Below are 12,934 nucleotides of genomic sequence, written 5' to 3' on the forward strand. Positions count from 1 at the left end.
ATTGTGTCTAGTATCCTTGGATGTTTTGTGACTTTTTTTTTTTTTAGTAGACTTTTTTGAAAGTTGCTGGATTCTTTGAGGCCTGAATTGAAGTTATTTCTTTCACCAATAATTTGCCTATGTTTCCCCCAGATGCCTGGGGGGTATACTAACAGTTTAAGAGTACTTGAAATGACATTGTCATATGAGATTTATTGAATATTACACGTAGTATGATTCAGTCTGAGAACCTTTGTGAAGGTTACGTTTTGTGGTTACTCAAGAGAATTGATTAAACATTCTTGCAATAACAAAATTATAGAGGTGGAATATAGGGGTTGCCAGGGGTTAGAGATGGTCGGCTCTAGGAGTAGGTATGCCTTTAAGGGATAACAGGAGGGAGATCTTTGTGGTGTTCTTCACCTGAGGGATGGTGGCCCTTTGGAATAACAGCTTTATATAGGTGTTTCCTTTTGACAGACTTTTAGAGTCTATCTCCTGAACCTCTGTAGCCATCAAAATGTACGCCCAGTTTTCTGCAGTGCAACACACATTCTCACGATAAAAGCTGGTTTCTGATTTTGTTTATTCTACTTTTGTTTATGGCTTATGTGAATACTGTACTTTCTTGCTAGCTAAGCAGTTCTTTAAAATAGATTTTTCCACTAACTTTTAGAAGTAATATCTAATAGTCAAGGTGTCTAGTCTGCCATACGCTGGAAATCAATGTCCCCATCTATCTACAATTTTGTTTCTTATCAAATATGTTGCTATTTTGCGCCTCAGCTTTCTTATATTTTTGTTATTATAATAGGTATTTTTCTTTATCTCCTTGGTCTGTCAGACTTATTGTGTAGGCCCATCACAGTCTATGCCCAGTTATGTTTTCTAATCTCTTTTTCCCCTGTTCTTTCACTAGCCATATTATGGTTTATTAAAGACATCTTATATTATGGTTACCATTCTTTTACTCATGTCATTCCATCCTGCTTAATGCTATCTCTTCTTTTGACTCCCAACTGCTGCTTCTAGCACTGCTGACATTTTAGGCTGAATAATTCATTTCTGTAGGGGCTCTCCTGTGCATTTTAGGATGTTAGCTGCAATCCTGGCCTCTGCCCATTAGATGCAAATAGTGACTTCCATTTGTGATAACCAAAAGTGTTTACAGACATTGCCAAATGCTCTTTGTAGGTGATGATGTCTCCTATAGTTGAGAACCACTGTCGTAGCCCTATATTGATTTGAACTCAGTTGAAGAGCCTAATCTGATTTTCTGTGATTGTGGCTTTTACCTTTGGATTTTTGGTAGTACATATTATCTTGATTATATACTTGCCTCTTCTTAAATTTGGTTGTCAATTTCTTTGTCTCTCTCCCTTCCTCCCTGTCCTGTGTGTATTTGTCTTATTTGACCAAGTTTTAGAGTATAGGGACTATATATTTTACTTTTTTGTTTGTTGGCTGTTTTGGTTAATCCAATACACATATTAGTAGTTCTAAATATATCGGTTGGTTGCCTTTTTCCTGTTTTTCTCTTTTTATAAGGTAGCAGTGGGGGCTTAGGAAATTGAATCACTCTAGAAAATGTGGAGAACTTCGAGGTGTTCCAAATTATGAGACTATAGACAATAGAGATAATACCAATGTAAGAATGGTATATGTATCTAGTAATAGCTCTAGAAAATTCAAGACAATGCAAGATAGTTGTTAAGATATAAGAAAGATGTAATTTCTGTTAGATATATCCGTTATATAAGTAACCAGAAAAATGTGCAGTAGAGTAGAAAAAAATTGACTGAGAAATATAGAAAGTGGAAGGATTTGTAGAAGCATGAAGTACGAATGATTAGTTCTACGGAGTGATATGAACAAAGTAATCAATATGTCAGGGTAAATTGTTAAGAATGATGGATGTAGCATCTGGCTAGGAGTGACTTGTATAAAGCTGACAAATGTGATATGTGAATGTTAGTAAGTTGAAAACAAGAGGGGCACAGAGAGGTTAGCTTCTTACTACCAACTAAAGAGAAACCTACATGTTTTGGGGAAGATAAAGCTCAATTATAGATTTTCCCCCACTTTTTTTATCATCAGCAAATTCTAAGTAAAAAGTGTAAATTGAAGCCTGAATCGGACTACTTTTATAAGGTACTTTTTCTTATCTAGGCCAAAATCTTCATGAAAAATAATTGTAAGTATATAGTACCTGTTCATTGTAGAAAAATTAGAAAGCAATGAAAAGTATGGGGAAAATGAAAGTTAGTTATAGTTCCCAAAGCCTAAACCACTATTATCATTTAATTTAGTTCCATTCTCTTGAATTTTATATGATCTGTCTCTCTCTGGATATAGGTATATGATATGCCTATGTGTATGTATAAATATATACTGCATATACATATATGTATGTGTCAGTGTGTAGCTATATTATATAAAATAGGGATTATTTTATATGAAATGTTTTATAGCCTGTTCTTCACTTAACATTTGAACACTTTTCCATATCAGTAAAATTTTAAAGTGTGATATTTAGTGACTATCGGTAGCATTCTATTCTGAGATTATCCCTAAATTTATTTAAACATTTATTTAACCAGTTAGGTTTTCTTTCACATATACAAACATGTAAGTACATGTACTAATAATTTGCAGTGAACCCCTAATGAGAAATTTTGAGTGCATCCCCCATTTTCTTCAAAAAGTTGTTACCTGCACTGCACTGTGTGTCTTAGTTTGCCCTACAAAATTTATTTTACCTGTCTTCCTTAGTAAGAAGAACCTCAGTGTTGTACCTGGGCATTATTACCAAAGTTGGAGACAGCGTTTCCTAGCCTCTGAAATGTTTAGGTGTTGCCAAAGGACAAAGCTATGGTTTGTAAGTTGTAACCTGAAATAATACATGAGAATTAAAGGGAGCAGGGTGGGCCTTTTCCTCTGCTTCCTTTTTCTGTTGCCTACAACATGGATGTATTCACCAGAGTGCTCATAGTCTTCTTGGATCAGAAATAGTATGTGGTAGAGCAAAATGATGGAAGGAACTTGGGTCCTCAATGGAGCTGCCACATCAGTTTCTGATGGTCTATTTCTGGACATTTCCATGAAATTCTCTTTTTTTCCTTCTTGTTTAAGTCATTATATTATTACTTAAAAACAGTTTTTTGGGTGGCCCGGGTGGCTCAGTGGTTTAGCGCTGCCTTCAGCCCAGGGCCTGATCCTGGAGACCTGGGATCGGGTCCCATGTCGGTCTCCCTGCAGTGGAGCCTGCTTCTCCCTCTGCTGGCGTCTCTGTCTCTGTCTCTCTCTGTGTTTCTCATTAATAAAAATAAATAAAATCTAAAAAAACACAAAACATTTTTTGGCATGGGAAAGGCATGACCTAATCCTATCTGATAAGGATACTATTGTTTAATACTCTATGTAGTAATGTGATAGATCAAATATAAGAACATGCACTATGTCCTGGTAGATTTTAGTTCTATACTGCAAACAAAAATCTACTTTGAGACAGGAGAGAGATAATTGGTATTTGAAGGAAAGTACTTAAAATGGTACATAATTTCTGGATATTTTTGATAGCTCTATTGCTAAATTTTGTTCTCAAGTGCTTTTAATAATTATTACAAATATTATTTTAGAAAACACTTGGTAGCCTTTAGGCAAAAATAAACCTCCTAAAAACCCAAAACAGAACTCACAAAACAACCACAAACCATTGAGGATTGTATATTGTATTGTATCTGAATAATCCCTCCAAGCCCTATGAATTTTTAATATTATTAAGTATCTTGGCTAGTCACGTTGACAAAGTCGGCTCGTAAATGTGACTTTTAATGTTCTCTTACTAACTTTATTGGAAGAATCTTAATAAATAAAAAAACATTTTTGTTACTGTAGACTTTTTTTTAGTATTGATTCTAAGAAAGTTATTCATAACTTAAGTGAAGAATACACATTTAAAAATGAATAAATATTTTTTTGAGCAGTTTTAGGTTTACAGAAAAATTGAGCAGAAAGTACAGAGTTCCCATATACCCCTTTCAAGGGTATACATTTTTTTTCCTAGGGTATTCCACTGCGTATAATGTTACACACATAACAGACTTTACATCTCTGAACCAAATCTGTGCTATTTTATAAGAGGAAAACCATGTACTACTAAAAATTATTTTATTCTACCCTAAGGTTTGCCATCCTCAGCACTATTAACATTTTAGGCCAGATGATTTTCTGTGGGGGTCTCTTCTGTGTATTATAGATATTTAGCAGCATCCTTGATCTCTACCTACTAGATGCCATTAATATTCCCCAGTTATAACAACCAAAAATGTATGCAAACATTGCCAAATGTCCCTTGGGAGGGAAATTGTTTCCCAGTTGAGAACCATTGCTCTACCCAATTTATGACAGTTTAGGATTTGATACATTTTTTTAGGTTGGGCTCAGATTTAAGGGATCTATAGTTCAAGAACCTTTATGGAGAAGTTGTGTAGATGAAGTTAGAATCTTAATCTTCCCTTCCACTTGAAGACTGTAGGCAATCTTCTCTTCAAATGAACTATATTGTTTGAATTTATTCTCTGTAATGCATAGAAAACCCATATCTCTGTGCACAAGGCTGTTATAGTTTGGGATCTACTATTTCTGGATTTCAGAAGTACTATACTATGGGTATACTCTATAAAACCTTTAAATGTCCAACAAAGACTGATTTATGAGGTCAGTGGTGTTTGGTCTCTATGTGGTGCTCTAATTAGATTGTCAGTATATTCAAATTGTGGCAGTTAAGTGATCTCATGTATTCTATCAAGGACTTTGAGCTTCTCAAATTGAGGATAGCATTAAATGTCAGCCAATCACTTTGTCCTTCAAAGGTTTTGCCTTCATATCAGAAATCCTGCCAATTGTAACAGCTTGTGTGTCAGTTCCAATAGAGGAAGCTAGCCTCTGTTAGCTTGCACTTACTTAGTCCACTAAAGACTTCTAAAAACTTTACGTAGTTTACAGCTAATAATGTCCACTTGCCATTGCTACTTTGTGCAATTTATAAAACCTTGTTCACTAGTAATGAAATCTCATCTATAATAATTATTGTTTTACCTCTGCAGAGAATTTCCAAACACTTGGGGAAAATAGGAAAGCTATCAGAAAGGCAGTGGCACCATTATACTGTAAGTATTACTTTGGAAAAGAAGTGTAAATTAAGAATATTTTAAGTATCCAGTTGTTTGGGGAAAATATGTAGGCAAAGATATTATATGTAAAATATAGAGCAGGATATATTATAATCATATTAATAATTTATAAGAACTAATCCAATGCAGTCCTTTAAAAATTGAAAATGTGTTCTTATGTATTGAGATGAGGATTTTACCAATAGCACTGAAAAATATTTCTAATTCTAACAAGGATTGATCTAGTTTATGTACATTTGCTTATTTAAAACTATCAGAATCCTGAAAATCATTGTAGTTTTGTAGGCTTGTGATTTGTTTGGGTGACTTATTGTTTAGGTTATTTTGCAGAATTATTTATTTGCTGATTTATTTATGTATTTCATTATTTATTTATTTGATTATTTAGTAAATTATTTATCTGATGAATTATTAATACATCTTCATGACATGCTTTAAATTATTTATAACTTAATTTTGAGTTTATTGCTTTTAGAGCCTGCATTGTTACTGACTAGTTTTGATTTTTTTCTTTGCAGTTCTTTAAAATTAAAGTATTAGCTCTAAGGCAAAAGTGTATTCATTGCAATGCCCAAGGACTTTTTTTTTTTTTTTTTTTTTTTTAGTAATTTATGGTAGAGTTGAAATTTCAGTTATGCTTTGTTTAGCTCTAAATTTACCTGTTTAGGGTTACTGATGATAGAATGTTTATGTGTTGTGTGCATACTCATTGTAGAGTCACTTACAAATTAATGATATAGCCTATAGTATGTAAACTGAGATTGAACTTGTAAACCTCAGTCCACATTATCCTTTGTATCTCTAAAGGGCAGGTCTGTATTTCTTACTTGCTTTAGAATAACTAATATAGTCTTGTTATTTTCTTGTAGGGGCAAATCTATTTTACCACTGGGATATTTTTAGGAAAGTTCAGAGAAATGAAGTCCAACTTAGATTTGGATCCCTGAGATATAAATTTGACTAATGTAGCCTTTGTTTTTGTTTTTTTTTTAATTCTCATTATAAGTGTATTTAGCAAACAATGTTATATTGAGACAGATTTTTATATCCGTCATGGTGACATATTTAATGTCCTATCTCTTATGGAAAGTTTTTTACCACTTTATTTTATGAACTAAAATGGACAAGGGCCTTTATAAATGAAAGCTATAATTTCTCTGACTTTCGGTAATAATTCTCTTATGTAACATTTTTATTTTTAAATAAGATATTTCTTTTGTCTGATTTTGTTTTCTAAGGTAGTGCAGTTATTAGGGCTCTCTTATCAAATTGGTTTAATGAATAGGTTAAGTAGATATTTGGGTAAAAGAATGTCATATGTACAACTTAGTCTTCTTCTGTATTTGCCTGCATGAATTACTGTGTACTTTACAGTTTTAACATTGCAGAGAAAGGCAACATTGTACAATTCAAGTTAGGATGCTGTTTTTTAATGTAATTTAATTATTATTATTATTTTTTGAGAGAGTGTGAGCGGCGGGGGCTGAGTGTGGTGGGGAGGCGAAGAGGGAGAAGGAGAGAAAATCTTGAGCAGGCTCTACACCCAGCGCGGATCCCCATGCAAGGCCCGATTTCATGACCCTGAGATCATGACCTGAGCTGAAATCAAGAGTCAGATGCTTAACTGAGCCACCCTGGCACCCCAGGATGTTGTTGAAATATGCTGAAAATGGCCTCTGTAGAGAGGTTTTACTATGGAATGTAAATTATGCACATATATACCCACATTTCTTATTTTGAAATATTGAATATATGAATATTTAATTGGAATATTCCTTTAGCATCTTCATATGTTTGCCTTTAAGGAAGTGGTTTCACTTGATTTATATACATGGATTTAAAAATGTGTGTATTATACATATCTGTGACTTCTGTTTTGGAGATGAACAACCACAAATACTGTCAGATACGGAATTTTATTTCAAAATGTGCTTCAGTATGCCAATGTGGACTTCTTTTGAAGAAAAAAGCTGCCTTCTCCAATGTTGAACAAGATCTTACTATGTTAGTTGTCACAGTACTATACTCAGACACACTATTAATATGTATTTGTGGAGTATTAGCTGTATTATCCAAGTGGTCTTCATTGAAAGATAAACATGTGTGTGCACACATGCACACACATATGCACACATATGGAAAATTTTCTTCTGACATGAAAACAATTATTTAGAACTTGGTTTTGGAAGGAGACATTAATGGAGATTACTAGCATTTATTGAGCACTTACTGTGTGCAGGTGCAGTGCTTCCATGTTTCACATGGATTGTTTGTTTTTCACAGTGAGAGAAGTACAGTTATTGTGTTCATTTTATGAATGAGGAAACAGAAACTTGGAGTTTAAATAACTTGGTCATTGCCACACACTGGGATTAGCACTGGGATTAGGACTCATTGAATCTGACTCTCAAGGGTCTTTCTTTTTTTTTTTCTTTAATTTATTTTTTATTGGTGTTCAATTTACTAACATACAGAATAACCCCCAGTGCCCATCACCCATTCACTCCCACCCCCCGCCCTCCTCCCCTTCTACCACCCCTAGTTCGTTTCCCAGAGTTAGCAGTCTTTACGTTCTGTCTCCCTTTCTGATATTTCTGATATTTCCCACACATTTCTTCTCCCTTCCCTTATATTCCCTTTCACTATTATTTATATTCCCCAAATGAATGAGAACATATAATGTTTGTCCTTCTCCGACTGACTTCACTCAGCTCAAGGGTCTTTCTTAGCCCATTACAGTTTTGCATGTGTAGTTGGTATTAAGCATTTGGGGTGTTTTTGTTTTTGTTTTTGTTTTTTTTTTTTTTAAAGAGAATGTAATTATCTCTTTAATTTGGTAAGTATATTCACTTCGTTATTACACTTGGTCATCTTTTCTAAATAGTGAGCAGTACTTGAGCTTCTTGAATTTTCTGATTTGATTCTTCTTGTAATCCTGTATAGTGGATCAGAATTACATAAAGAAGAATTTGTGCCTCAAGGAGATTGTATGGTTTGTCTGGTAGATGTCCAAAACTCAGGCCTTTGGACTCTTAAGCCCAAGGCCATTTCCAGGGCTCTGTTTGGTCAAATCTGATTTCCTTGTACAAATAATGGTATTATCAGAGTTAAATACGTATTGTTAAGAGTCTGATGTCTAAGTGTTTATAGGAAATGACCACAAATGTACTGTTAACTCTAATACATTGTTTAACATACAGCTAAGTATTTTAACATGTGCATAAAAAGGATGAGGACATAGCCAGTTGTAATTTTAAACACTTAATTGTAATTATTTAAAAGATTCTGCAGAGTCTCTGGGAGTAAGGAAAAATGTTTTGACTTTGTGTGAGGTTAATGGGATCTTTTAACTCTGTTTGCTACCTAAAGACAAAGAGACATCTTTTTCATCCTGGGTCTGAAGCATACGAAAGGCATCAGAAAGCAGGTGAGCTAGAGTTAGGCAGTAGTAGAATTTGAGCGATGGTGTGAATGTTGTAAATGGCTGCATATGTATGAACAGTAGGGTTCTATGTGAATCACACAAAGTTTTAAGTTAGAGTTTCCAAGTAAATAATTAATGTTACATCATAAAATCCTCAAAATACATAATTTAGGTAATATGAAATACTGTAACAGCTAGGATGGCCATATAATTTATCTTCCAATTCAGGACACACTACTACAGTGTGATAGTATTATCTCACATACCTTTTGAGTAATTCCTAATACCCTTATATAACATACATTTAGGAGTAATCTTAATTCACACACAATGTCTTTAAAAATATTTGATTTTGTGATAAAACTGACTTCTTGTGCCAGTATTTGTATGCTTTTATTAGGCAACCAAGGCAGTTTGTGGCTCTGACTTTTATAAAGTATGACCAATGTTTCACAGCTTATGGTGTTACTATTGGGAACAGAAAGATGAGGATGGCAAAGTTGCTTATAGTATAATAGAGAGTTCTAGTTTCTCTTCATATCATACATTACAGGATTTCTATGTTCATTTTACCTTGCAAATCTTTTAATTGGTGGCATATTTTAATATTATACCGAAAACTAATCCTATTTGTTTTACTTCAGAATTTATAATTTTATGTTGGATGATCCAGTGTTTTTTATCCCCCCCTTAAAAAATCATGTTACATTTCATGTATATTGATACTTTTGCCAAAATATTTTTTAAAACAACTATTTATCCTTAGTAACATTTCTTTTTTCCTTAGTAACATTTTGTGTAGGAAAATAGGAATCTCTAGAAAAGTTTTTTTTTTTTTTTTTTTTTTTTGTTTTTTTTTTGTAGTTTTCTTTTTAATTCCCTATTGACAGGTATTTATCTAAAATGACATTACATTGTTAAGGTCATAATTAGATTATTAAAGTTCCAGTTTCTTTGCCTTTAGAGCATAGATGATTTAAGTTCAAACAGATAACCACACTGGCATATTTTTGTTTGAATGTACAATAAAAAGAAAAATTCTTGTGCAGTAATTCTTATTCATTCATACGTTTAATCTCAGAACTCTTTTTGTTCAGAAAGCCCTATTATGTCTGGAAACAAAAGAGGAGCTTCCTTGTATTCTGACTTGAATTTGCAAGTATAAAATAACTTTGTAAAATACTACTGTAGTTGTAAGAGTAGTAGCATGATTTATATGTTGGCTCTGAGAGTAGCTCCTTTATAATTATGACAAGTGAAAGTACAGCCAAAGGTCACATTAAACACAAAATTTCTTTCACACCTCGTCCATTTTGTGGATAGCATGTGAAGTAGTGTAGGTCCCTGCACTGATATATTAAGAGAGCAGCCCAAGGTTGTCCTGTGGAAGTGTTTCAAATACCTTTCTCCATAACCTCCCATGTGGTTCCTAAATTTGGCATGAATGTATATTTGGATCCTGACTAATTAAATAGAACCTTATTAAATTTTGAGTTTGCAAAATAAAAAAAGGGGATTCATGCAGTAAGGATTTCTTGGGGTAATAAAATAATACATATAAGTCTTTAATAATACTGAATATTATAAATATAGTATCTTTAGTGTTGATGTTGCTCAGTGAAACAATGAACACCAAACAACATAAAGTAACAATAAAAACAAAGTAAAATCCACACAATAAAACAAAGTAAAATCCACACAAATGAAACTATGTAAGCATTGCCTGCCTATGTACATACAATTTGTGGATTATATCCTATTTTTTTATCCTAATTTGACTAAGTAAATGTTGGAATATTAAAAGGATTATATAGGAAAACTTTCTATTAAAAATTATATAAAGTGGATATACATATGACCTAGAGTGGCTATTAGATCTCTTTAAGTCGTTCTCTTTACACAATATCAAAAAATATAGTTCACAGAAAGGATGTTAAGATGATAAAATTGTCAAGGTAATAGTTTTTTGTATAATTGATAAGTATTTTTTTTTGTTTTTGAAACACTTTATTCCTAGTGTTTTTCTCACTATAATATGCTCTTTGCTATAAGACTTCTAGTAATTTCTAAATAAGAGTGTGCTGCTTCAAAAGTGGAATTTTGGAAATTATGCTTTTTGTCACAATGACTGTGGGAGTGTTTTTGGCATTTAATAGATGTGGATCAGGGATGCTACATATCCTACAGTGTGTGAGACAGTCTCAGACTACAAAGGATTGTCCTGAGTACCACATAACTTCAAGCTTAAATTCTCTTCAAAGATAAAGCAGCGACACTTTCATGTATAATAGTACTGACAATTTTTTGTAAGATATTACACGAAGAATCTTTACTTGAGGGGAAGTTTGTGTGGAGAGGAAGCCTAAGTAGAATAAAGAAATCCTCTCAAAATTCTGTGTAATTTACTTCACATTTTTCCACATCCATAAATAATATAAATGTTATTATATATAACAGTTCTAACTAGAAATTTAGTGGAAAAGTTTTCAGTTTAGTAATGCAGTTTACTGGAGGCTCAAGAATACTTATTGCAAATATGTAACAAGATATTTAAGACTTTGTAACAAACTAAATTTTAAATTAATAGAACTCATTGAATTTTATAGTTAATAAGGAATGTTTAAAGATATTTCATGATTGCCATCCTAAATATTAAAATTTCATTTTTTAGAATGATAAAATTATATTATATACGTAATATAGTATAACTATATATTATGTAAATATATTAATGATAGTAAAATCATATTTTAAAATTATGTTGCCTTGTGTTCTGTATTCCTCTGATATCATTACAAGAGTTTATTTTATAACTTCTCTAACTTCTAATACGTTTTTTTACTTTATTATTTTTGGAAGATGTAGTCTCTATTGTATTTTTAAGTACTAGAGACTTACTGTATGTATGCCTTGACAGTGTGGTAGTATTCCTGGGATATATTGTAACCACACCATACCATGTCTTAGCCTAGGTAATTGTTTGCCACTGCACTTAAAAATAAAACCCAGGTCAGTTGCACTCACACCGTATTTCATAATTTTTTCAATTTGAATGGTATATAATTTGTCTTGGCATTTTAATCATTATTTCATTTAAGCTTTCTGTCTTTATCTTCACATGAAATAAATTTTTGTCTTTAATCACTTACCTCAACACTAATTTTTATTGTCGGGTTCTCCTATACCACTCCTTTTTCATTTTCTTGTACTTCTTATGGTGAGTGAGTTCTTTTATCTCTTAGATCTAAAATTATTTATTATATACAGGTGCAGATATGTGACTCTTTAATCTCCTTTTCTAAGTAGCTACACCTAAGCATTTATTTAATGAAGTAAGTATTTTGTTATACTTTACTTTTATTTTTTATTAATATTATGGTTAGGGAATTAATATTTAAAAAAAATTCTTTGTGTAGTTAGATTTTATTATATCTGAACTTCATTTCAGGAGAGTACAGAGAAAGAAAGGGACATTAGATCTGGTGGGATTGAGAACCACTATTTTAGAAATATGTGCTTATTCCTCATAGTTCTTCCAACACATGTACTTAATACTTCCAGATTAAATTGGAGCTTCTATCAAAACTAACAATTCATGTAGAATTAAATACTTCAGTATTGGGGATCCCTGGGTGGCTCAGCGGTTTAGCGCCTGCCTTCGGCCCAGGGTGTGATCCTGGAGTCCCGGGATTGAGTCCCCCGTCGGGCTCCCTGCATGGAGCCTGCTTCTCCCTCTGTGTCTCTGCCTCTCTCTGTGTCTCTCTCATGAATGAATAAATAAAATATTTTAAAAATAATAAAATAAAGTTTAAAAAAACCCAAAACTTCATTAAACACTCTTCTAGTTAAGATTATGAGGATTACTCTGATTTCTTTGAAATTTTTGTAAGTGAAAATTAACTGCATAGGAAGTATATGTAATGAGTTTAAAGAGGTTTACTTTATCCATAAGACACCCAGATAGAGTAGGCACAGTTTTTCACTTAAAATTTGAAAAATAACTGATGCTAATTAATCAATTTTGGGGGAGATTCTGAAATTGATGAGTGGTATAATCATTTACAACCATTTTGAACTGTTGTTTATATTTCTAAATCATTGTCTTCATAGAAACTATACTGTTTTATTATTGGTTTCTTAAATGAAATCTAATTATAAAATAATCCAGTTAAACCCTATCATGAGTGAAATTGTGTGTGTATGCGTGCATTTTTTGTATAGTTTCATGGTTTTGTTTATCTTCAAAGTGACACTGTTTATAATCTATATGAGCATAACTTTAGAGATGAATGTGTAACAGTTTGGCAGTCATTTATTGGTTTAATGTAGACACTCA

At 32.6% G+C, this 12,934-nt stretch overlaps 1 protein-coding gene across 7 annotated transcripts in view; it reads left to right on the forward strand.

The window, feature by feature from the left end:
- TBC1D5 (TBC1 domain family member 5) overlaps positions 1-12,934 on the forward strand; it is a 542,853-nt gene that overhangs the window by 35,963 nt on the left and 493,956 nt on the right. For 5 of the 7 annotated variants that reach the window (XM_038570747.1, XM_038570749.1, XM_038570748.1 and 2 more), the window contains exon 2: positions 5,088-5,150. The exons of the other annotated variants lie outside the window; for them this stretch is intronic. The gene's annotated coding sequence lies outside the window, so the exon portion shown is untranslated. The remainder of the gene's footprint in view (positions 1-5,087; positions 5,151-12,934) is intronic. 7 annotated transcript variants of the gene reach the window in all.

This window comes from Canis lupus, chromosome 23 (assembly GCF_011100685.1).
Source record: "Canis lupus familiaris isolate Mischka breed German Shepherd chromosome 23, alternate assembly UU_Cfam_GSD_1.0, whole genome shotgun sequence".
Taxonomy (NCBI): domain Eukaryota; kingdom Metazoa; phylum Chordata; class Mammalia; order Carnivora; family Canidae; genus Canis; species Canis lupus.